This window comes from Rhinatrema bivittatum, chromosome 3, assembly GCF_901001135.1.
Source record: "Rhinatrema bivittatum chromosome 3, aRhiBiv1.1, whole genome shotgun sequence".
Taxonomy (NCBI): Eukaryota; Metazoa; Chordata; class Amphibia; order Gymnophiona; family Rhinatrematidae; genus Rhinatrema; species Rhinatrema bivittatum.
In genome coordinates this window covers 430,724,160-430,749,918 of record NC_042617.1, presented here as the reverse complement: position 1 = coordinate 430,749,918, position 25,759 = coordinate 430,724,160, and the positions used below count along the sequence as shown (strand labels likewise).

The following is a 25,759-nucleotide window of genomic DNA, read 5'->3' as shown; positions in this document are numbered from 1 at the left end:
TGGGTTGGCCATGGCTGATTCCTCCAATTTAGAACACATCTTTTCCATGGAGGAGGCCAACGCTTCCATGATCCTTTGTTGTTCTTGGACACAGGTGACCAGACCAGGGATGGCCTGCAAGGCCAGAGACTCCATCGAGTCCATGGCCTTGGCAACCTGTTACACTGGAGGTGGACCCTTGGCCTGGTGCAGGATTGGTATGGCCCTCTGGTCGGACCCAGAGAGCGCTTGCCACCAGAAGGTGGAGCACACAATGGGACAGAGGCTAGTTGGAGCTTCGCGAATAACAGTCCGGGGTTTCTGCAGGTTGAGCCCTTGGGTACCCGGACCACATGGACTTAGGTGGGCCTCAGAGTGTCTCCCGGAGAGGTAACAGAGAGGTGTGCCCACCATGAGCAAGGATGTGTGGCTGATGCAGAGAGAATGAACCAGACCTGAACTGGAGACTCCGGAGACCTCAGGGAGGTAACTGTTCAAGAAGGTTCTCCGGGCGGAACAGGCAGCACCTGTGGGGCTGGTCAGAGGAAGGCTGTGGTCAGAGTCCAAGCAGATCAGTCTAGTGGTCACAGAAGACAAGAAGATGGTGTCTGAGTGAAGCACAAGGGTCAAAGCCAAGGTATCCGTCCATGTGGTCATCCAAAGCAAAGGTCAAATCCAAGGTCAGTCTGAGCATAGTCAAGGCAAGTGAGGGTCAGTTCCAGGTGGTGGTCAAGGTGGTCAGGCAGGCAGAGGTCAGGTCCAGGCAGCGGTCAATCGTAGTCAGGCAAGCAGGGGTCAGTACCAAGAGTCAGTCTGAAGGGTACTACCAGGGAACGTGAAGCAGGAACAAGACAGACGCTGAAGACACGGAGGACCACGGGAGCACTGGAACAAGGAGACACTGGAACAAGGAGACGCTGGAACAAGGAGACACTGGAAGACAGGATACACTGGAACAAGGGGACACTGGAAGACAGGATACACTGGAACAAGGGGACACTGGAACACAGGATCAAGGAACAGGCAAACTTGAAACACTGAGGTGTCGACCCGATTGCCAAGGCGAGGTTCTGGGGACAGAGCCTCGCCTTATATACTGGGCTGCATGATATCATCAGGACACATCCGAACCGGGTTTCCCGCGCTTGGCCCTTTAAAGTCAGCGACGTTGGCCGCGCGCGCACCTAGGAGCGGGGCCGAGGAGATGGAAGACGCGGAGCCCCTACGGGAGCTCCGCTGAGAGGCCTGTGGCTTGGAAGAGGCAGAGCACGCCTGGGTAGCGCGTCGGGGACATGGGAATTGGCGGCAAGGCCAGAACTGGTGGAGGGCAGTGCGAGGTGAGCAGGACTGACTGCGGCACCAATGTGGCCAGGACACGCAACATGTACGAGCTGCTCCATGAAGCAGTTATTTATTTCATCTTGGAACTTTACTTCTCTAGAATTTCCTGATATAACATTTACCCAGTCATATTGGGGTAATTGAAATCTCCCTTTATTACTGTGCTACTGATTTTGTTAACTTTTCTAATTTCTGTTAGCATTTCATTGCCTGTTAGTTCATTCTGGCCAGGTGGACAGTAATAAGCCCCCAATACTATTTTATTCCCTTTTCACCTGGAATTTCTATCCATGAAGATTCATCATTGCATTTTGTTTCCTGCAGAACTTTTATCCTGTTTGGCTCAAAGCTCTCTTTAACACAGAGTGCTATCCTTCCACCAATTTGATCCATCCTATAATTTCGATATAATTTATACCCTGGCATCACAGTGTCCCATTGGTTATCCTCCTTCCAGCAGGTTTCTGAAACACTGATTATATCTACTTCTTCATTCTCTCCCATCTTATTTTTTCAACTTTCAGCATTTATATATGGACATTTCAAGATATGTTTCTTCTTTGTATTAACAACCTGCTCATCAATTGACATGGGTAATTTGGAATCTTTTTGTACTTTACTTAAAGGCACTTGATCCCCTTTGAAATGTATTACAACCTCTCTACTGGGATGCCCCATCTTCCCTGTTCTCTTAGTATCCTTCAAAGATACATCATTATGAACTATATGCTTCTGAGCAACTATCGACTTTCTCCCATAATCTAGTTTAAAATCTGTGCTATCTCCTTTTTAAAAGTTAGTGCCAGCAACATGTTCTACTCTGGTTAAGGTGGAGCCCATCCTTTTGTAAAAGGTCCCCCATTCCTCAAAATGAAACCCAGTTCCTAACAAATCTAAAATCCTCATCCTCATTCCTAACAAATCTAAAATCCTCATCTTGCACCATCCACGCACTGAGACTTTGAAGTTCCGTCTACCTCTGGGATCCTGCACATGAAACGGGAAGCATTTCTGAGAATACTACCCTGGAGGTTCTAGATTTCAGCTTTCTACCTAAAACCCTAAATTTGGCTTCTAGAACCTCCTTCCTGCACTTTCCTATGTCATTAGTACCCACATGTACCAAGACAGCTGGCTCCTCCCCAGCATTGTCTAAAATCCTATCAATGTAATGCGTGAAGTCCATCATTTTTGCACCAGTCAGGAAAGTTACCAAGCAATCTTCACATCCACCAGCCACCCAGCTATCAAACTTCTTAATAATTGAATCACCAACTGTAATGGCTATCCTAACCCTTTCCTCCTGGGCACATGCCCCTGGAGACCTATCCTCGATGTGAGAGAATGCTACATCATACTGAGGGCAGGTCTTAGCTACAGGATTGCTTCCTGCCTCACCTAGCTGGTGTTCTCATTCCAGGTGATCTTTCTTCTCCAAAGCAGCACAGGGGCTAACAGATTGGAGGTGGGACTTCTCTATTATGTCCCTGAAGATCTCTATATACCTCTCTGTCTCCCTTAGATCCTCCAGGTCTGCCACTCTAGCCTCCAGAGATCGGGCTCATTCTTTGAAGGCTTGGAGCTCTTTGTACCTAGCACATACTTCTGACCTCTCACCAGCTGGGAGATAATCATACATGTGGCACTCACTGTAAAAGCCTAGAAAGCCTCCCTATTGCTGCTGGACTACTTCCTGCATCATAATTTTGTTGATTTGTTATCAATTTAAAATATCTAAGGGAGCAGGGATGTAAAGCTAATCTAAACTACTTTTATTCTATGGATTTATTTTATAGGTGTCTAGCAATGACCCTCAAACACAATTAATCTACCTATATCTTCCTAGTTACCTAACTTATTAACTCTTGTTTTGAATTAGATTAATTTTGTATAAAATCTGCAACAAATTACTCCTACCAAACACAATTACCATGTAAAATGAAAACATATAAAACCAAATAAAAACAGATAAGGTATAGCAAGGTAAATTGATAGAGTATAGTAAGGAAGTCTGTGGTGGATGCGCGCTTCTGGTCCTTTTTTACTGCAAGTGGTGTGGGGCCTCTGGAAGCTGGGGCTGTGGAGTTCAAAGCGTGGAATGCTTACTGTGACCTCTGGAGTCCTCTCCTGAGGATTAATGGGTAGAATATGTATATGAGCCTTCCGGTCCTCTTCTGCTGCAAGTGGTGCAGGGCCTCTGAAAGCAGGGGTTGTGTAGTTTGAAGTCTGGATCGCTCGCTGTGACCATTGGAGTCCTCTCCCGGGGGCTGCTAGGTAGAATATGCAGATGAGCCTTCCGGTCCTCTTCTGCTACAAAGAAACATTTTAAGAAACAAGATATCTTAATAGTATTTATTTAGAAGCTTTTTAGATTCCACCCTGCCAGGCATGTAGTTCAGGGTGGTAGGTGCAATTTTATAGGGATGTGCATTTGTTTTAAACTAAATAGACAATGACAATGACATTGTCTATTTCGATTTGCTTCAGGAGCGCCATGATATGAAACAAAAAACAAAATTTTGTAAAAATTGGTATTTCATGTTAGTGTGCACTAACGGAACTTAGTGTGTGCTAACTGGATGTTAGTATGCAATAAACTGAAAATGGTATCAATAAGTTAAAAAGTGTGAATTGTGGGAGCAGTTCGTTAGCTAGAGGTATGGTTCTTCATTTCCATTGGCTGTCTCCTTAGTTACTTGCTTGTGTTGCCAAGGTTGCAAGGTGTTTTTTTTATGGGTGATGGCCAGTGCCTGGTAACAAGTATAAACAAACAAGTGAAATAATACTACCCTAAAGTTCTAGTCAGAAAAAGCTAAAGTATGTAATGAAAAAGTATATCTTGAATTTGCCAATCCCTTTGTATTTTAGGAAAGAAGCCTTAGCATTTTGGGTGACAGGTGGGGGAAAGAAACTGCTTAGGTTGGAGACAGGTGATAGAGAGGCAGTCTGGTATGCATAGAGGAGTGACTGATGAGAGTGGCAGAAACTAGGGAGAATATATGGGGAGACAGGTGAGAGAGAGAGGCAGCCTGGAGTGTGGAGGTATGACTGGGATTACTGTATGGGGTAACAGGTCACCCCCACACACACTAAGCTGCCTCTTTCTCCCCAGTCACCACCCTAACCAGTCTCTCTCCCACCTGTCACCCCATGCAGTCACCCAAGTCACTTTATCTCTCACTGGTCACCCCCACACACAACAGGCTGCCTCTTTCTCACCAGTCACCATCTCAACCAGTCTCTCTGCTACCTGTCATCCCATAGTCACCCCATTTACTCTAGTTAGCATGCACTAAGTCCCATTAGTGCACACTAACTCCAAAATTAGGAAAACCCAAAATAAACACCCTGAACCATTTTCAAAATTAAATAAAACCGATAATGACCTGAAACAAAAATGAACCCCCAACAAAAAAACAAAGTACACCCCTACTATTTACAAAAGTACTCCACTGCAAGTTTTAATCATCCACCCCTATTAGCAAAATCCTGTGTACAATTCTGGTCACCACATCTCAAAAAAGATATAATTGTGATGGAGAAGGTACAGAAAAGGGTGACCAAAGGGGATAAGGGGAATGGAACAGCTCCCCTATGAGGAAAGACTAAAGAGGTTAGGACTTTTCAGCTTGGAGAAGAGACGGCTGAGGGGGGATATGATATAGCTGTTTAAAATCATGAGAGGTCTAGAACAGGTAAATGTGAATCGGTTATTTACTCTTTCAGATAATAGAAAGACTAGGGGGCACTCCATGAAGTTAGCATGTGGCACATTTAAAACGAATTGGAGAAAGTTCTTTTTCACTAAACGCATAATTAAATACTGGAATTTGTTGCCAAAGGATGTGGTTAGTGCAGTTAGTATAGCTGTGTTTTAAAAAGGATTGGATAAGTTCTTGGAGGAGAAGTCCATTACCTGCTATTACGGTAATTAAGTTGACTTAGAAAATAGCCACTGCTATTACCAGCAACAGTAATATGGAATAGACTTAGTTTTTGGGTACTTGCCAGATTCTTATGGTCTGGATGGCCACTGTTGGAAACAGGATGCTGGACTTGATGGACCCTTGGTCTGACCCAGTATGGCATGTTCTTATGTTCTTATGTTCTTAGTGCCAAATTGTAATATATGGTACCTCATCCCTAGCTTGAAAAGCCTAGGCACAACTTGTAATCATGGCAACTGTTATTCAACCAATAAGATTTGTTACACTTCAATTAACACAGTGTTATGAATCAGTTAAGCAGCGGTTTACTGTAGTAAGTGCAAAGCTAACAACCTGTTCATTCAAAATCTCCTTCAGGACAGATTAGACACATAGGCCTTCACATTAACAGATTATCTGATGACCCAAAGAAAGTCTCACAAAAGTACACTTGCAAGCTATCTAGTCCAACAGACAAGTGGAGGCTGTGGTAGCTTGTTACTCAGCAGTTATCGCAATTTTTGCTGTTGAATGTCTAACATAGGGGGGCCACTTAGTGGGTGCATATTTATTTATTCATTTGAAAGACTGGATGGACCTTTGGTTCTTTATCTGCCATCATGTACCTTGTTACTGTACTATTTACATACCATACAATGAATAAATAAAACTGTTAAAGTGATTTACAACAAAACCTTCACAATCTTAAAAAATAAGCACAAATTCACAAAAATTAGAAACACAAAAATACCTGCTGTCACTTTTTCTTGCTTTCTAATTTCTCAGTTTCCATAGACTTTCCCTCCACTACAATTTTTATATCTTTTTCAAAACACATTAGGGAACAGGTGTGCCTTTACCTGCTTATGGAACTTCAGGTAGCTTAATTCTATACTCACAGAGACTGGAAGATCATTCCTTAAGTGAGGTGCCACAATTACAAAAGCCGAGTTAGCATTATGTCTCAACCAAAACTTCTAAAATTGAACACCAATAAATGACAACCCTGCAAAGCCTTAAGGGCCCAATCAGATTTGTACCAATCCAGTTTATTAAGAAGATATTTAGCACAATTACCTTTCATGCAATAAAAGGTGTTAGCCAATACTTGATTTTCACTGTCTCAGCTATTAGTAACCAGTTTAAGGAGGCAAGAAAAGGTGATACCCTCTCAAATCTTGACTTACCACAAACAAGTCTAGACACACTATTTTGAAGCAATTGAAGCTTGTGTGTAAACCTACCTAATAAAAAATATTGCAATAATCCAAAACAGTTATTAGTGAAGCATAGGGGTGGCCAGCTCTGGTCCTCAAGAGCCACAAACAGGCCTGGTTTACAGGAAATTCACAATGAATATCCATGAGATAGACTTGCAAGCACTGCTTCCACTGTATGCAAATACATATTCACTGCAGATATCCTGCTAACCAGGCTTGTTTGTGGATCTTGCCACAGACTTCAGCATATGTGAATCTAGAAAGAGATGCAATTGCCATATCACTTTAAGTGCAAATATACTCATTGTGCAACATGCCCCATATTAGCCACCAAAGAAAAACTCTTTTGTTTGTGAGGAAGCTTTATGGCCATCATTCCTCAATGGGAGCCCTAGCTGGGTCAGCAGGTTCCTACCCAATAACTACAATGAGTGAGGTAAGATCAAGGAAATCCCTCTGGATCTCCACAAGTATGGGACCAGTACACAGGGCTGGGTACTTGGGGAGATGCTGGACTTTCAGGTAGGATTTTTGATATGTTAGAACGGGACCCCTGACATAGGAATCCCGGTTAAGATGCTGAGAGATCTTTAGTGCACAATTTACATCACCAGAGGGAGCTCACCCAGTTTGCTGAAGGAAAGGACACCTACCCAGAGTGAGACACCCTAACTTTAATAATTTCAGCTGTAACTGCATAAGTCTTTAAAGATGGCCTTTAATTTGACTTTAAACTAATTAGTAAATTATTATTTAACAGTTTCTGGTCCTGCCTGTTCTTTCATAGCATCTCCCTCCCAGGGATGCCACAGCCATCACACATATATAGGATCACACGCCATTATATGGGCCTCAGACAAGAGGCCCATATAATGGCTCTTGATCCCTCCCCAGGGATCAAGAGCCAAGCTTGGGATGGAGTCAGCTAGCTGGAACAGCCCTGAAAGATACAAATTAGATGTATGCCCTAAAGGAATTACCAACTCCAAAAAAGGGGTCACATAGTGACCAAAAACTCTCATCAATCTGCAATCTCCTATCTCTCACCTGTCACCAGCACACTAAGCACCTGGTCCTAAAAGACAAGTGAGGTTTACATTTGTCACATTAAATAGCAGGTGTAAAAGCATCCATGCATAGTTGATGGTGTACTTTATTTATGAAAACTCAAAACCATGCCTCGTCATGTTTCAAACATGCTAAGTATGTGCTTGGTCTCTAAAACAGAGTATATGTATGTGTACCACTTATCTGAGTATACACTAATTTTATGTGCTTAACTCCCACATAACGGTTTGAAAATTTCCCCCTGAGAATAGTTAATACTGAGAAAGAAGGCTGAGTAAAAGAAAGATAGATCTGAGTATCATCTACAAAACAATGATAAGATCAGCAAGAAGAACAGATAAGGGAGTACCAAAATATAAATATACATAGAGATGAGAAGGTCAAGAAAAAAAAAACCAGAGTGGTTGTCTTGTCAGTGCTTAATTTTTAATTTTGTATTGCATATTTTTGTATAACAGAGGGAATTTTTGTGCAAACCTTGAACAGAAAATAAATGTGTCCATAAATACCTGAAAGTTTTATTTCAGCAATTATATTCCAAGTTCTTAAATCTGGCTCCGATTCTAGTACATCACAATTGCTCAGATCCTGAAATAAGGTTTTAGAGTCTATGGACAAGGAAAACACAAATTGAGTGCTTGATGTTGGAACTTTTGCTTCTGCTTTTTCAGTTTTGTATTCAACAACCTTATGAGATGGGATGTTTGCCTTCACTTCTCAAGTTCCTTCTTCAAAGGGTTCAAGAGCTTTCAGAGGTGTCAGAGTTAGGTAACCTTTCCCCTTAACAATCTTGCATTGACAAAGAACTTCTCTCATCCTTTTCTTATAATGGAAATTACTATAATCTGTATAATGGTCTAAGAACAAAATTTATAACAAAACTCTCCAAGGCATTCATCGATCATTGTCAATAGTGATTTATTTAGTCTTAAGAATGCTCATAGTGAAAGTTTATGCAGCTCAAGACCAATGTTAGCATGTTTCTCATTCATATAACTGCTTTATCAGGGGCTCCCAAATAAATCACTATTTGCAAGGAACAATGAGTGCCTTGGAGAGATTTGTAATATTTCATTTTCTTAATTGGATATTATGCAAAGAGCTTCTAGATAATATTTTGACCCCCTTGAGCTGTTTTTCCTGTTTGTAGAATGAACAGTTCATTTAGTAGGAAAATGAATTAGCACTATTAACTTTTGTTCATAATGGAACTGTTATGAATAATAGAAGTTTGTTTCTCAGCAAATCTCTTCTTTTTTGAATCAGATTCAACATCAGAAGTTTTGTTGCTAGGCAATATTTCCTTAAGAGAAGGACTGACTCAACTTTTGTGATAAGCAATGCAAAATGATAATTTGTAGGATGGCTGGGTGGTCAGTTGCATTCCAGGTCATGATCAAGATGACCAGTATGAGTAATTGAAAATCAAAGTGAGAGAGTGAGAAAGACAGCGAGATTAAAACAGCCTTTAATGCTACATGAGATCCTTAGTATAGGCGTATGGAAAGCAAAGGGGATCCTTGGTTCAGCCTGTATCATTTTGAAGAGCTGAGTGAGCAGGGATGAGTAAGGATTGCTCCTTCCCTGATGAGTCATGACCAGCAAGAGTAGGCAGGGGTGGAGGAACCTGGGGGCAGGCCTCAGGGTTACCAAACTTGTAATTGCTCTGGGGAAGTGCCAGGGCAGGAATTCCAGGAGTTATTTGGCCTACAAGACCCTTCATTGCTCCAGGGTATCCATGAGCTGGGAGGGGGGGAGTCCTCAGGGCAATGAGCAGAGCACATGCTTTGATTTTAGCAGGAGGAGGTGTCTTGTAGCAGCTGGAAACATTCAGATATTACTGCTGCTGGTAATAAGCATGCATTACCAGCTATTGTAGTGACTAAGGGCTTGATTGACTGCAGCTTTTCACCTATTCCGTGTCTATGGGAAAAGTGCTTAGCAAATGATTTCCTAAATGTGATATTTCCTTTGAAAATAGCTTGTTAATGATTTTAACCCATGTTAATTCATGTTTTAGTGTACTGTAGTAAATAGACCTCAAGTTCATTGTTTTTCCACCATTTTGCAGCTCACAGAGAAAGCTGAAGCAAGTCTACTTAGGCATTTTTCACTTGCGTACCTTATTGGCAAGTTACAAAGAAAAAATATATAGTTAGTTTCCCTTTGAAAATTAGCTAGAAGGTACAACTTATAACATCTGCTTGGCATGCATTGGCTCAACTTGTGCATGTATCTCTCGGCTTTGGTGCACACAGGGCTTTTAAAATTGTGCTCTACTTGAGATGTCTACCTAAGGAGGCAATTTTCACACAGCAGAGTGTAGCTGCAAAGTATGCATATTCTTTTCATCTGAAACTGTTTTTCTCTTTTCGTGAAACACAATAATTAATAAACAGGTGATAACTCTGACAAAGGCTTCTGTTCTTCTGTGTCAGCTCCTTCAGGGTGATTTTTAAGGGTAACAAACACTGAAAATCTTTAAAACTATTTCAAAATGTGTGCTTATTTATAATGGAAGCATATCCCAGAAGGGTTAACAGCTGATTTAGAAGATGTCTGCTCTTGAATGGAGAATATAAACCAAAGCTATACCTTTCAAAGGAACTCATACATCTTTTTCAAAGTACATTGAAAATAAGAAAGATACTAGTATAATTACAATACTAATTGAAAGACAGCACCAATTCACTGAATGACATGAACACTTACTGCCAAAGGTGAATTAAAATAAATACTTACTCCAAATTTCAACAGTCTTGCAGTGATCTTGATCAAAACATTACAGATATCTAAAAATAAAAATAAAAACTGAAGAACTAATATTCTGATATCATAATTCTATTTTTTGACAAAATAAATAAAGCATTTCTAAGGAGAACCTGTAAATCCTATTCTCTCTATACAACCTTTGTTCTTAGACTTCTCAGAATTAGCACACACTGTAGTGCTGACAGGATCATAACTAAGCAAAATACCAAACATGCACATAATCAACTATAAATAGACCAGAGAGAGGAAAACTGATGACATCAGAAATAAGTAAGTAGAGGGGAGTTTCAAGATGGTCAACTGTTAGGTGGATGGCGTGGCTGTTCTATCCTGCAATTGTGACTCTTCCAGGTCTGTAAAGCGATTTGGCAGAGCTTTACCTTCTGAATTGTTTTTGCATGGGGCGGAAAAGGAAGCCCAGGGCTGTGCCTTTCTCTGCGGCCACCTCAGGGCAGACTTGCTCCGGACCTATGGACGCCCACGTCACTCGCAGCAGCCCTTTGCCGGGGAATCAGCAGCTGGAGAGAGAGGGAGGAGAATTTGAGCTCTCCTCTCTCCCTGGCTCTTTGTCACCACTGAGTCCGGTATGAGGAATGCCTCCTGGGAATCCGGCAGTTGAGAGAACCACCCCAATGGCTGTGGAGGTGCTGCGAACCCAAGAGGTTTTAACGGTGCGACCAGCAGGGAACAGCACGGTGGAAGAGGAAACTACAAGCCCTACAGCCATCTTGGGGCTCGGACAGGAGGAACTCACGAGACGGAGAAGGAGGGAATTGTGAGAGAGTCGACCAGGAGTTTTCATGGACTGAATTGACAATTCCAGAGCTGCCTCCAGTTCAAAGACCTGGGGAGGTCTCTTTACTATCAATTTGGGAGGCAATTGCTGAGCTCTGAAGTTCCATAATGCAACTGCTATCACCCATAGTTAAAAAATATAATGAAATGGGTCAGAAAATAGTGACGTTGGGGAATTCTACAGCAGATATGAACCAGCAAATGTTTAATTAATATTATAAATATTAATCCAGGTCTGATTAATAGGAGTGCAAACAAATTCCATACAGCAGTCCATACAGCAGTCCCAGCATGTGCTGGCCAAAGATAATGCTAATTTAGCATTGAAAGTAGAATCCTTGAAAAATACTATCAGAAACAAAAATCTGAGAATTATAAACTTCACAAAGGTCCCGTTAGTCTCTCCGAGGGATATGTTTAAAAGATACTTAACAGAAATATAAAAATACCAAAAAATGCTTTCTCCCCCCCCCCAATTTCTAAAGTTTTCTATTTGCCACCATACAGAAGGGAGATGGGAATGCAGAGGGAAGGAATGGATTTATTACAGCCGGTGGAAGTACCATCAATGGATTTAACAGCTATAATTGAAACCTTGGACTCTGATATTGCAGTGCCTGCTACACTTATAGTACTAGATTTTAAAAGCCCTGCGTGCGTAAATCCTACTGGATTTATGCACGCAGGGCACTCGCGCGCTGACGCGCCTATTTTGCATAGGCCACCAGCGCGTGCAAAGCCCCGGGACTCGTGTAAGTCCTGGGAATTCGTAAAAGGGGCAGGAGGGGGCGTGTCCGGGGGCGTGTCGGCAGTCCGGGGGCATGTCTGGGGTCAGGGGGCGGGTCCGGGGCGGATCCGGTGGCGTGGTACTGGTTCGAGGGTAGGCCAGGAGGGTGGTCCCGAGTCCCCTGGCACTGCGGCCTGTGCCGGGGGATGCTGAGGCGGCATGCGCAAGTTACGCCTGCTTCAAGCAGGCGTAACTTGCACAACAAAAGGTAGGGGGGATTTAGGTAGGGCTGGGGGGCGGAGTTGATAGGGGAAGGGAAGGGAAGGTGGGGGGAAGCGGAAGGAAAGTTCCCTCCGAAGCCGCTCCGATTTTGTAGCAGCCTCGGAGGGAATGGAGGCAGGCTGCGTGGCTCAGCGCGCAGGCTGCCGATTTTGCGCAGCCTTGCGTGCGCCAACCCCGGATTTTATAAGATACGCGTGGCTACGCGCGTATCTTATAAAATCCAGCGTACTTTTTTAAGATCTACCTCATAGTGTTACGGTCGTTGACCTTTGGGCCGGCTGAGGCGGTGGATGGTATGCTGTGGTGGACCATAGTGAGCGTCACTGCCGGGAGGCGGCACAGAAGCGACTCGGATGAGGCTTCACCACTGGAAGTCTGAAGTCCCCCCAGGAGGAGCCCGTAGGGACCCAGACCTCTTGGACTTAGGTGGGATCCTATGTGACCAAGAATCCAGGACGAGGCCGACGAGATGGACGAGGACAGCTGGGCCCAGGTGGCTGAAGAGTCTTCACCCTCGGAAGCCCACGGCTCCTCCAGAAGGAGCCTATGAGAGCCCAAGCCACTGGGACTTAGGAGAATCCTCTGGGCCAGCAAGTACTGGATACCTGAGGTAATGAAGAAGCCGAAGTCTGAGTCCAAGGGCAAAGCCAGGTCAGAAGCCAGGTGTCAGAGATCCAAACCAAAGCCAGGGATGAAAGCAGAAGACGGAGTCGTGGGATGGAGCCGGGTCAGAAGCCAGAGGTCAGAAGACAATTCCAAGCCAGGAACAGAAGCTGGAGATGAAGTCGTGGGACGGAGCCGGGTTGGAAGCCAGAAGTCAGACGTCAATACCAAAACCAAGGGGTGGAAGTTGAAGACAAGTCAGGAAGCAAAGCCGGGTCGGAATCCAGAAGACAGAGGCAATCCAGGGATACAGCAGCAACTTGAGACTCAGACAACTGAGGAACCTCATTGCAAGGCCCCGTCCTGTTCAAGCTGCAGGGTTTAAATACCCTGCAGCGTCTGACGTCATCCGGGGTGTCCCATTTGAATTTCCCGCACCGGTCCCTTTAAAGGCTCAGCCCCCAGGCACGCATGTGCCTAGGGGGCGGGGCCAAGGGTGTCAAATCAGCGGCGTATCCCTCGAGCAGGGAGAGCCGCGGCAGGCTGGGGATTGGGCCTACACAGCCGAGGAGAGCTCCGTGCAGGCCGGGCCGGCCCCGAGGTAGGAGGAGGGACCGGGGCTCGGCTGTTTTTCAGACACAGATTAGAAACGTTTATGCAGTTCAAAGTGAATATTTTACTGGATGCTTCTCGTCAAACACAAAAGAGACGTAAACAGTTTCTGTTAATGAGGCCTTTCATACAACAGATTGGGGGTCTTTTTGTTTTAAAATTTCACTGCAAATGTTTTGTGAAATACCAAAATGTTTCCTATATATTCTTTGACCCTCCTCAGTTGTCACAGTTTTTGGTTGGGAAATCTCCAGGGGTTAACTCCAACGATAATCCCTCAACCGTATACTCTCGTGATGTTGTCCCTTAAAATGTTTAAATGCTACTGCAACCTAACAGTCATAAAAGCCTTTCTAATTCTTTAGTATTTTACTAGTTGCCTAGGATTGTGTTCTTGTCACTCCCCTATATAGAGGACTTGAAGTGTATTGCTATTGGGTGAATGCTTAAAAGTGTAACCTTATGTTCTTTTCTTGTTAATTCGAATGTAAAGCAATACTTGTTTTCAATCATGAGTGTTCTTGCATGTATTTGAAAATTCTATAAAGAAATAAATAAATAAAAAAGAAATAAGTAAGTAGAAAATCAGTGTAAGATAATCAATGAGTAAGAATTGCTATATCTAAGGAATTGCTATAATAAAGAGGTCCATTCTAGAATCTTTTTTTTAGACCTCTAGGACTCCGGGTACTCCATTGAAAGATGAAACATTATTCTTTTTGTACTATTGTTACAGGGAATATAATATAATAAAAGAAGTCATTTCTATCTTTGTATTAAAAATAGGGATTTGTCTGATGAAAATTTAGAAAAATTAACATTGTCTTGATACAGATGACAAGAAGTAAATACACATTATCTTATTAATTGCAGTTTACATAATTTATACTGTATAAGTTGCTTTTCACATAATGTTGCCTAGAGATCTTTAAAGGTAAAATAGTAATGTGGTACAATTCTAAATTTCTGCCTTTCATCTCTGCATTGACACATAGTCCAAATCCTCCTGATGGGCTAAGTCAGGGTAAATGGAGCAGCAATATCTTCTTTCCTTTGATCTACTCTTTTAAGTAGATTTTAAAAGGGCTTTGTGTGCCCATAAATGCATGTATCTAGCCATGCATAGAAATATGCACTATTTTATAACTTATACACACATGGAGAGAAAGAGAGATAGGGAGATAGCACCTCTTTATAAGGCTGTGGTTGGAATATGACATTTCTACTACACTAAGCGTAGGCCCAAGAAAAGTGCAGATAGATGTGTTGATAGTTAACCCCTGACATACTCTATCAGCTATCAGGAGAAAAGCCTATAATCCCAACACCTACCCAATAGCCATGCGGGAGCAGTGACAGAGACAACAGAGGAACGAGAGAGGATCTGAGGCTGCTGGCAAAAAAAAAGAGAGGGGGTCTGCCTTCAGTGTGTGCATGTCTATCAATGGGAGTCTTTGTGTGTGTGTGTGTGTGTGTGTGTGTGTGTGTATGAATGAATGGGTGCCTGCTTGGGGTCTCTGTGTGTGTGAAAATGAATGGGTGCATATCTGAGGGGTGGGAGGAGCAATGTGAGAATGAATGGGTTCCAGCCTGGGGGTCTGTGTGTGTGAGAATGAATGGGTGCATATCTAGGGGTCTGTGTGTGTGAAAGAATGATTGGGAGCTTGCCTCTGTGTGTGTGTGTGTGTGTGTGTGTGTGTGTGTGTGTGTGTGTGTGTGTGCTTATGTGTGTGAATGAATGGGTGCCAGCTTGGAGGTCTCTGTATGTGTGAGAATGTATGGGGATGGGGGAACAGTGGGAAAATGTTTGGGGAGTGGGTGGAACAGTGTAAAAATGAATAGGAGCTTGCCTGGGGGTCTGTGATCTGCATGTGTGAGAATGAATGGGTGCCTGCCTGGGGGTCTGTGTATGTGAGAATGAATGAGTGCCTGCCTGTGGGTCTGTGTTTGAGAGAATGAATGGGAGCCTGTCTGGGGGTCTGTGTGTGTGAGAATGAAAGGGAGCGTGCATGGGTTTCTGTGTGTGTGTGTGTATGAGGGTGCCAGTGAGAATGAGAAAAAATGGGAGCTTGCCTGGGTGTGTGTGTGGGTGTGTGTGTGTGTGTGAATGTGTGAAGGTGCCAGTGAGAATGAGAATAAATGGGAGTTTGCCTGGATGTGTGTGTATGTGTGTGTGTAAACAAGGGAGCCAGTGAGAGTAAGTGTGCATGTGTGTGTGTGTTTGTATGTGAAAGAGCCAATGAGAGTGAGTGCGTGTATGTGTGTGTGTGTGAGCCAGTGAGAGTGAATGTGTGTGTGTGTGTGTGTGTGTGTATGTGTGTGTATATGAGCCAGTGAGAGTGAATGTGTGTGTACGTGTGTGAGGGAACCAGTGAGAGTGAGAACATATGTTTGTGTGAGGGAACCAATGAGAGAGTGATGATTTATGTTTCTTAATTTTATTGTTTATTTTATGAGGAATGGTGGTTCTGTTTTTTCATTGCTCCACACACAGTCTGGCTTTTTGGTGTTTCCATTTCAGTTTAGTCTGCATATGACTGGTTCTAATTTGTGATCCTTAATTCTGTTTTTGGTGAGGATCTGTTTCTACTCTGCACATGTGACCAAGGTGAGAAATTTTGTTAGCATGTACTGTCTGTGTTGGCATCTATAGCATTCAGGTTTGTTTCATTTCTCCAGTAGGTGGTGTATTGGTATGCTGGGACCCAGTGTAATATTTACCAGTATTTTTTTACAGGTAGGGTTCTTGTTGCTTGAGTCCTTGCTGTCACTACTGTTATATTATGATAGGTTTGCTGTATACATTTTGAATGTCTTTTTCTGCAGGGCTTTGTGTTAGTTCACAACATATCTGGCAGCAGAAGGTGTTTGTGCTGCTATTACTTTGAGGTAACAAAGGAACTGGAAAATATTTGTTACATGATGAGCTGTAAGAGAAACATCCAAGCTCCATTGTTGGGTGAATTACTGTGGATGCACAGTGTGTTACAGAACTGGAGGAGCAGGATTTATATTGGCATTCTGCCCCTTCCTGTATATTTTCCAGACTTCATTCTCATGGCCATATAGAATTAGTTTAATGAGGTATCAAATAATTTTAATAGTAATTTTACTAGAAGAGTGAATCTAGCCAGCTTTTAAAAAATTATGCATAAGACCCTGTGGACTTTCTTATTAAGACTTTTTTTATAGCCAATTTTAAAGCAGGGGGGGCCATGCTACAGAGGTGGGTGTGATTTGAGGAAATGTCATTTTGGCTTGCTTCCTCCCCTCAAAAAAACAAAAATTCTTCTGTCTAGAGACGCGACTGATTTTCTGTGACCTTAAGCATTAGTACATGAAGGATTGGGTGGGGGGGGGGGGGGGGGGGCACTGGAGAGGCCACACAAATACATTGGCTCCCGGGCTCCAGAGAGCCTTGGTGCCCCATTGCCTGCAGGGTTGGAATTTGGGGATTGCTGTAAGTACTGCTAGAGTTCAGAAGATGTATTGCATTTACTGTGAAGTGTTCCTGTGGATTGAACTTGTACATACTAAGGTCAACATTTAAAGCATTTATTTGGCTAACTTGTGGAGACAGGTGGACAAAACCGGAGGTCTGAATATTGCCCCCCACACCCACCACCCACCCACACTCCTCGGCTAACTTTTGTATGGACAACGTTTTGCTTGGGTAAAAAGAGCTGGTACAGGGGGCGTTCCCAAAGCACAGTTTCATTTTGTCTGGGCAGCACAAGACAAAGCTTGCTGGCAGACTGATTGGACAAATACCTGTCCTAACATTATCTAGATAACCTTTTCTGTGGGTACTTTCAGCAGAATGCATTTCCACTTAAATTCTACTGAATATCTGGCTAAAGTTATCTGGGTAGCTTTAACAAGTATATTTCCTGTTCATCAGCTTACTCAGTAAGGACTTCATTGTTTTCATCTGTAAATAAAAACCTGCTTTAAGTAATGGTGTGGGCTTATTTCATAGGCCAGTACCCATTAGTGGGATTAAAACAAGTACCGAAAGTTTTCATTTTTTTTGCCCAGTAGTCTGCACCCTCAAGAAGTGAAAATCCCAACCCCAGAGAGGTATGGTCAATCTTGCAGCAGTACATATTTATCCACAGGTCTATTGCAACACCCACTAGACGAATGGCCAGTATGAAGCCTATAAGCAGGACAGGATTTTGTTTTCAGAATCTAGTTATATGTAATTCTAAAGGGTTGCAATCTATGATCCTCATTGAAATTTGGTACTGCGTGATATGCTTCTCTTGCATTATAATGTTCCAAATAAAGAAGGTAACAAAGCTTTGGGAAATAAACTCAAAAAAAGTATTCTTCAGAACTTGCATTAGCAGAGAAAAAAAAAAGAAAGTGACTTTTTATGACCCACTGTTTATTTCACCTGTGGAAGTAGTTTCTGCACAATAAAACAACATGACGCAAGTGATATTTGCTGAAACTAGACAAAATGATGGTTCAATAACAAATAGCTATTCATCCCCTGCAAAGACTGGCCTTACTCTCTTGAACTGGAGTATATGTTCATACAGCAAAAACATTTGCTCATATATTTGTTACAGTTTAATGAGGATTATAAATATGAAAAAATCTAAATGGAAGATGTCTCACTTAATTTTAAATTCCTCATTTTTTGTATTTTCAGAAAATATACACTATGCTTACAAGATTTATTGTTAATGCACAGCATTCACAGTGTAAAGAAAAGGTTCGTAATAGGCTGCATCAAGAATATTTATAGTCGATTTCCTATTTTGTCTCACACAAGCAGCTTTCTAAATCATAAGATATCTTTATGATAGCTGTATTTTCTGAAACTAGACAAAATAAGAATTTTAGTAATGGGAGAAAATTCTTATCCTTACAATATGATATTACATATAATCAGCTAGGAAATGGAACATTACAATCACAGCCCCTAGTTTTCTTTATCAGCTCAGTAGTAGATAATGCAGCAAATTTTCTGAAGTTATTTGCAATTCTGCTGCACATTTGCATCATTTCAAATATTAAATAAGGAACATTTAAAGGTGAATTTTAAGACCTGCATGTGGGAGCACATATGTGCACATTTGCCGGCTCATATATGCGGAAATTTCTTTTAATATACATTGGTTAGACCCCTGTATATGAGTACCCAGTTTTACATTAATGCGTGCGTGTGTGTGTAAATGGCACCTCGATCGTCTAAGTGTGGGGGAGATTTTAGTAGATATTCGCACCAACATAATTACCTGTTTTCCCAATTCGTTCCCAGTTCACCCCAGTAAAGGAAAGGACTTCCTAAACCCCATAGCTAACTCGCCTCCCTTTTACCTTATTAGCCCCAAACCTTACAACCCCGCTGACTAGCCTAGTTTTTTTTGTTTCACGACTTACGCACCATTCATAGCAGAAATAAACTTACACAGATAGGGACCCCAGCCTGTGCTGATATCCATAAATACTTATGCACTGGCTTCATTCATATTTCCTGGAATGCCCATGTCCCACTCAGACCATACCCACACCCCACCCTTTTTATGAAAAAAACTTTGACTTGCGTACCGGAAGATACGAGCCTACTTGGGTGCCTCTTAAAATATGTGTGGTGTACGCTGGGCGATGCACATGCATATCTCCTGGCTTTGCCACACATAGGACTTTTAAAATTCCCCTGTTAGGTTGCTTAAAAAATAAAAGTAATTTTCTAACCTTGCTTGTGGTTCTATATTACCTTTTTTGTCTTTTTGAGGTTTTATCGGTGGGGATCTCATATTTTGGTATAAGAAAGGGAAGGGAAGAAGATGAGAGAAGGAGAGAATAAAGGGAGGGAAGGAGGATTGAGGATGGGGGAAGAGAAGGAGAGAGGACTGAGAATGGAGAAAGGGATCTTAGAGGGAGGGGAATTCTTAGATTGGGAGAGGGAAAAGAAGGAAGTTCTGGGATTGAGAGGGAAAAGAAAGACATTTCTGGGATCTAGGGTGGTGGAGGTAGGAAAGAGAGGGATTAAGGTTCCTAGATAGTGGAAAGAAGAAATATAGGGGAGTTTCTTAGATCTGTGAGAATAGGAAAGGAGAAGTATGGAGACTGGTTTCCAGAGAAAGAGATGGAAGAGGGATGGAGGTTATTTGACTGGGAAGAAGAGACAGAGAGAGAGAGAATAAGTTTTGTGATCTATAGTGGACAGAAAGGCAAGAAATAAAAGTTCTTGGATATGGGAGCTAAGAGAGAAGGCTGGATTTTTGGCCATGGGAAAAGAAAGAATGGCATATTCTAGGATCTGTGGTAGAAAGAAGGGATCATTGGAGGAAGGTTCTGTGATCCAAGAAGGAGAATAAGAGGAGAAGATTCTAGGTGTTGGTGTGAAATAGAGGGAACATGGAGTTTCTAGGCTCTGGGGAGAGAGAGGAGAGCTGACTCTGAGATTGGGGACTGTGGAGGGAGAATCTGGTATAGGGTCCTATGTCCCTACTAAGAAGTAATAGACTGACTTTGGAAAAGGGATACAATCATTTTTTTATTACAGAGACAGAGCTTCAAGGAATAGACTGTGCTTAACAGTGTCAAAAGTAGTAAACAGATCAAGAAGGATGAGGCTTGAGTAATTGTCTCTGGTCTTAGTCATGAAGAGATCACTAGAAATGTTAGCAAGGGCTGTCTCAGTAGACTGGAGATGGCAGAAGCCAGATTAGAATGGATGAATATGAATAATGGCTTCGGATTCAATAAAGTCAAGGTAATAGAGATAGACAGAACATTCAAACAATTTATATATAAACAGTAGAGAGACCTAGGACAATAGTTAGCAGGGTAGAGAGCAGAATAAAAGTTTTTTGAGGTGTGGTATGATAACAGCGGGGTAGATTTTTAAAAACAGCGCGATCGCGTACTTTTGTTTGCGCAGCGTATTTTATAAGATACGCGAATAGCCGCGCGTGTCCTCTAAAATCCTGGATCGGCGCGCGCAAGGCTGCCGATTTTGGGCAGCCGGCGCACGCCGAGCCGCGCAGCCTGCCTCTGTTCCCTCCGAGGCCGCTCCAAAATCGGAGCGGCCTCGGAGGGAACTCTCTTTCGCCCTCCCCTCACCTTCCCCTCCCTTCCTCTACCTAACCCCCCCCCCCCCCCCGGCCCTATCTAAACCCCCCCTTACCTTTGTCCGTAGATTTACGCCTGCGAGAAGCAGACGTAAATCTACGCGCGCTAGCGGACTGCTGGCACGCCGTCCTCTGACCCGGGGTCTGGTTCGGAGGCCTGGACCATGCCCCCGGGCCGGCGCCACGCCCCCGGCCCCGCCCCCGAAACACAGCATCATCGGGTCCCGCCCCCGACACGCCCCCTTCCAAAAACCCCAGGACCTATGCGCGTCCCGGGGCTCTGCACGCGCCGGCGGCCTATGGAAAATAGGCGCACCGGCGCGCAAGGCCCTGCTCGTGTAAATCCGGGCGGATTTACACGAGCAAGGCTTTTAAAATCCGCCCGAGCATGTTTAAAGGCAGCAGAAACAGTTAAAGCAGAAAATGATAGACTGGGATATAACACAATGCACTGAGTGAAAAAAGAATTTTCCTTGATTTGTTTTAAATGAGCTACTTGCTAACTTCATGGAGTGCCCCCTGGTCCTTCTATTATCTGAGAGAGTAAATAACTGATTTATATTAACTTGTTTAAGTCCTTTCATGATTTTGTAGACCTCTGTCACATCCCCCTTCATTCATCTTTTCTCCAAAATGAACAGCTCTAACTTCATTATCTTTTCCTCATAGGGCAGCCATTTTATGCCCCTTATCATTTTGGTTGCCTTTCTCTGTACTTTTTCCAGAGCAACTAAATCCTTTTTTAGATGTGGTGACCAGAATTGCACACAGTATTCAAGATGCAGTCTCACCATAGAGTGATACAGAAGCATTATGACTTCCATCCTCTTATTTTCCATTCCCTTCTTAATAATTCCTAACATTCTGGGTTTTTTTTTGATCGCCACAGCATACTGAGTCAACAATTTTAATGTATTATCCACTATAATGCCTAGTTCTCTTTCCTGGGTGGTAACTCCTAAGATAGAACCTAACATTGTGTAACTACAGCAAGGATTATTTTTCCCTATATGCATCACTTTGCACTTGTCCATGTTAAATTTCTTCTGCCGTTTGGAAGCCCAATCTTCCAGTCTCACAAGGTCCTCTTGCAATTCATCACAATCCGATTGAGATTTAACTACTCTGCATAATTTTGTGTCATCCGCAAATTTGATCACCTCACTAGTCATACCCCTTTCCATATCATTTACAAATGTATTAAAAAGCACCAGTCCAAGTACAGATCCCTGAGGCACTCCACTGTTTACCTTTTTCCACTGTGAAAACAGACCATTTAATCCTACTTTCAGTTTCTTGTCTTTTAAACAGCTTGCAATCCACAAAAGGACATTGCTTCCTATCTCGTGACTTTTTAGTTTTCTTAGAAGCCTCTCATATGGGACTTTGATTAAAGCCTTCTGAAAATCCAAATGCACTACATCTACTGGTTCACCTTTGTCCATGTGTATTCATTCCTTCAAAAAAATGTAGATTAGTGATGCAAGATTTCCTTTGCGAAAATCTATGTTGGCAGTGTCCCATCAAATCATGTCTATCTATATGTTTTGTGATTTTATTCTTTATAACAGTTTCCATGATATTTTCTGGCACTAAATTCAGGCTCACCAGTCTATAGTTTCCTAGATCCCTTTTTAAATATTGAGGTTACATTGTCCATCTTCCAATCTTCAGGTACATCCGATAATTTTAATGAAAGTTTACACATTAATTGAAATAGGTCTAAAATTTCATTTTTTAGTTCTTTTAGAACCCTGGGTGTATACTATCTGGTCCAGGTGATTTACTACTCTTCAGTTTGTCAATCAGGCCCACCACATCTTGCGGGTTCACCATGATTTGGTTCAGTTCATCTGACTTATCACCCATGAAAACCTTCTGCAGAATGGGTATCTCCCCAGAATCCTCCTCATTAAACACTGAAGCAAAGAAATTCTTTAATCTTTCCATGATGGCCTTATCTTCTCTAAGTTTCCCTTTAACCCCTAGATCATCCAATGGCCCAACCATCTCACTCATAGGCTTTCTGCTTTGGATATATTTAAAACAGTTTTTATTATGCATTTTTGCCTTTATGGCAAACTTCTTTTCAAATTCTCTCTTAGCCTGCCTTATTAATGTCTTACATTTAACTTGCCAGTGCTTATGCATTATCCTGTTTTCTTCTGTTGGATCCTTCTTCCAATTTTTGAATGAAGATCTTTTGGCTAAAATAGCCTCTTTAACCTCACCTTTAAACCATGCTGGTAATTGTTTTGCCTTTCTTCCACCTTTCTTAATGCATAGAATACGTCTGGACTATATATCTAGGTTTGTATTTTTTAACAATGTCCACGCCTGTTGCACACTTTTTACCTTTGTAGCTGCACCTTTCAGTTTTTCTCTATTTTTCTCATTTTATCAAAGTTTCCCTTTTTAAGGTTTAGTTCTAGAGTCATGGATTTATTTACTGTCCCCCTTCCAGTCATTATTTCAAATTTGATCATATTGGGGCAGATTTTAAAACCTGCGCACGGGCGCAGATTTGTTCTCGCAACCCAGTGTGAACAAACCTACGCCCGATTTTATAACATGGAGGCTCAGGCCATGCCCCGCCCCCCGGACCACCCTGGACCACCCACGCCCTGCCCCTTTTTGCAAGCCCCAGGACATACGCACGTCCTGGGGCTTGCGCGCACCGCCAAGCCTATGCAAGATAGGCTCGGTGCGCGCAGGGGGAGGCAGGGGGAGGTTTTCGGGGGTTGCACGCGTATCTTACGCGCGCAACCCTTTGAAAATCTACCCCATTATGATCACTATTGCAAAGTGGCCCCACCATTGTTACCTCTCTCACTAAATCCTGCGCTCCACTGAGAATTAGATCTAAAATTGTTCTCTCACTCATTGGTTCCTGAACCAATTGGTCCATAAAACTGTCATTTATTTCATCCAGGAAGTTTATCTCTCTAGCATGCCCTGATGTTTCACATACCCAGTCAATTTTGGGGTAACTGAAATCTCCCATTATTACTGAACTACCAATTTGGTTAGCTTCCGTAATTTCTCATAGCATTTCACTATCCATCTCACCATTAAGGCCAGGTAGACGGTTGTATACTCCTATCACTATAATCTTTCTCAAAACACAAGAGATTTCTGCCAGTAAAGATTTGATTGTGCATTTCGTTTCATGCAAGATCTTTATCCTGTTGGACTCTATGCCATCCTGGACATAATGCGCCATCCCACCACCAAGATGCTTCTCTCTGTCATTGCGATATAATTTGTACTGCGGTACAGCACTATCCCATTGGTTATCCTCTTTCAACCATATCTTTGAGATGCCAATTAAGTCGATGTCATCATTCACTGCTATACACTATAATTCTCCCATCTTACTTCTTAGACTTCTGGCATTAGTATACAAATATTTCAAAGAGTGTTTTTTGTTTATATTTACATTCTGCTTTTCAGTTGACAGGGAATCTTTTAGCACAGGTGAGTTTTTAATTATAGGCATTTGGACTACTTTTCTTATTATTGGAACCTCTGTGTTGGGATGCCCTAACTTTAATCCTTCATTAGTATCCTTTGAAGATTTCTGTCTCTGAACCATGCACTGCTGATCGACTGTCAGCTTTCCCTTTTGTTCTAGTTTAAAAACTGTTCTATCTCATTTTAAAGGTTAGCACCAGCAACCTGGTTCCACCCTGGTTAAGACTCCCCCTTCCCGAAAAGGTTCCCCAGTTCCTTACCAAACTGAATCCCTCTTCTTTGCACCATCATCTCATCCACCCATTGAGACTCCGGAGCTCTACCTGCTTCTGGGGACCTGCGCGTGGAACAGGAAGCATTTCAGAGAATGCTACCCTGGAGGTTCTGGATTTCAGCTTTCTACCTAAGATCCTAAATTTGGCTTCCAGGACCTCCATCCCCCAATTTCTTTCATGCCCACATATAGCATGATAGCCGAACTCTCCCCAGAAATGTCTAAAATCCTATCTAGGTGATGCGTGAGGTCCGCCACCTTTGCACCAGGTAGGCATGTTACCAGGTGATCCTCCCCAGAAGCTGAGCAGAGGGTAAAGACGTGGATAGGATTTGATGGAGAACTCAAAAAGAAACCCTGCCATGAAAGAAATAAGCCACTGAATGGGAAGAGAGACAAAGAAGGCAAGCAGAGGTGGCGGTTTGAGAAGAGACCTAAGTATAGAGAAGAGACAATGAGGGTAGGATGCAAAAATGTCAATAAGCTTGCTTGGGGTGTGATGGGTGGATGTGGTTGAAAAAGGATCTGAATGATTACAGGTAGAGGTTAGGATGAAGTTTATATTGTTTTTTAATCTTGGGAGATGAAATTGAATTTTTTTTATGTTACTTGCTTTGTAGCCTGCTGAAGGACTAATTGGTTATGTGCCAGGAAATCAAGTCAAAATAATAAATAAATAATAGCAGACTGGAAGGAAGTGAGCATGAATATGAAATGCATAAAGTTTCCATGCATTCAAAACGTTAACCAGCTATAATCTGTTAAGGATGTGCATTTAAAAAATGTTGGGTTCATTTTCTTTTCCTATTTATTGTTTTTTTTGTATTTCATTTATCACAAAGGAAAGAGAAAGAGAAAACAAAAAACAGAAAAAAAACCAAATGAACATTTCCCCTCCTGCCACACACCATTCCAGTCCTTACTCCATTGTGGATCCGCAGGTCTTTTATTTAGTTTCCACTTTTCAAAGCACGTCAAAGTGGATTACATTCAGGTACTGCAGGTATTTCCCTATCCCCAGAGGGCTTACAATGTAAGGGGGTCATTTATCAAAGGCTTGTTGCACGCGATACCGCCGTATCGCGTGAGATAAGCCTCTATCACATGCGAAAAGGGCCTTTTCGCATGCGATAGAATGCAAATTAGGGGGAAAGGAGGAGTCGGGGCAGCGGTGTCTTCGCTGCTGGCTATAATGTTACTAACATTATCATCGGCAGTAGCACGCCGAATAGCACCACCTTTCACGTGGTGCTATTTGGTGCGAAAGCCAGCAGCTGGCGCACCGCCGTGGTGTGAAAGCTGTGGGCTTTCACAGGCCTGCTCCCCCCCCCCCCTTAGCCCCCCATTTCCGCAGGATTCATCATTCTACGAGGAATGATGAATCCAGGCCTAAGTTTGTACCTGAGACAATATGACTTGCCCAAGGTCACAAGGAGTGACAGCAGGACAGCAGGACAGCAGGACAGCAGGACTCAAACCCTGGTTTGTAGGCCACTGCTCTAACCACTAGGCTACTCCTCCAATCCAAGGGGCAGGGGTGATCTTCAGTCACAGCTCTGCTTTTTTAAAATATCCACCTGTCAACCCATGGCCAG

General features: G+C 42.7%; 1 long non-coding RNA gene across 3 annotated transcripts in view; it reads right to left on the bottom strand.

Annotated features, from left to right (window-relative positions):
- The window catches only part of LOC115087980, a 41,357-nt gene extending 30,892 nt beyond the window's left edge, over positions 1-10,465 (bottom strand). Inside the window, exons 1-3 of one of the 3 annotated variants that reach the window (XR_003855680.1) lie at positions 10,277-10,465; positions 8,044-8,142; positions 3,427-3,630 (exon numbers count right to left, since the gene is read on the bottom strand). This is a non-coding gene — a long non-coding RNA (uncharacterized LOC115087980). Of the gene's footprint in view, positions 1-1,537; positions 3,631-8,043; positions 8,143-10,276 lie in introns of those variants that run through there. The other 2 variants (XR_003855678.1, XR_003855679.1) reach the window with 2 other exon arrangements.
- Positions 10,466-25,759: the final 15,294 nt, after the last annotated feature.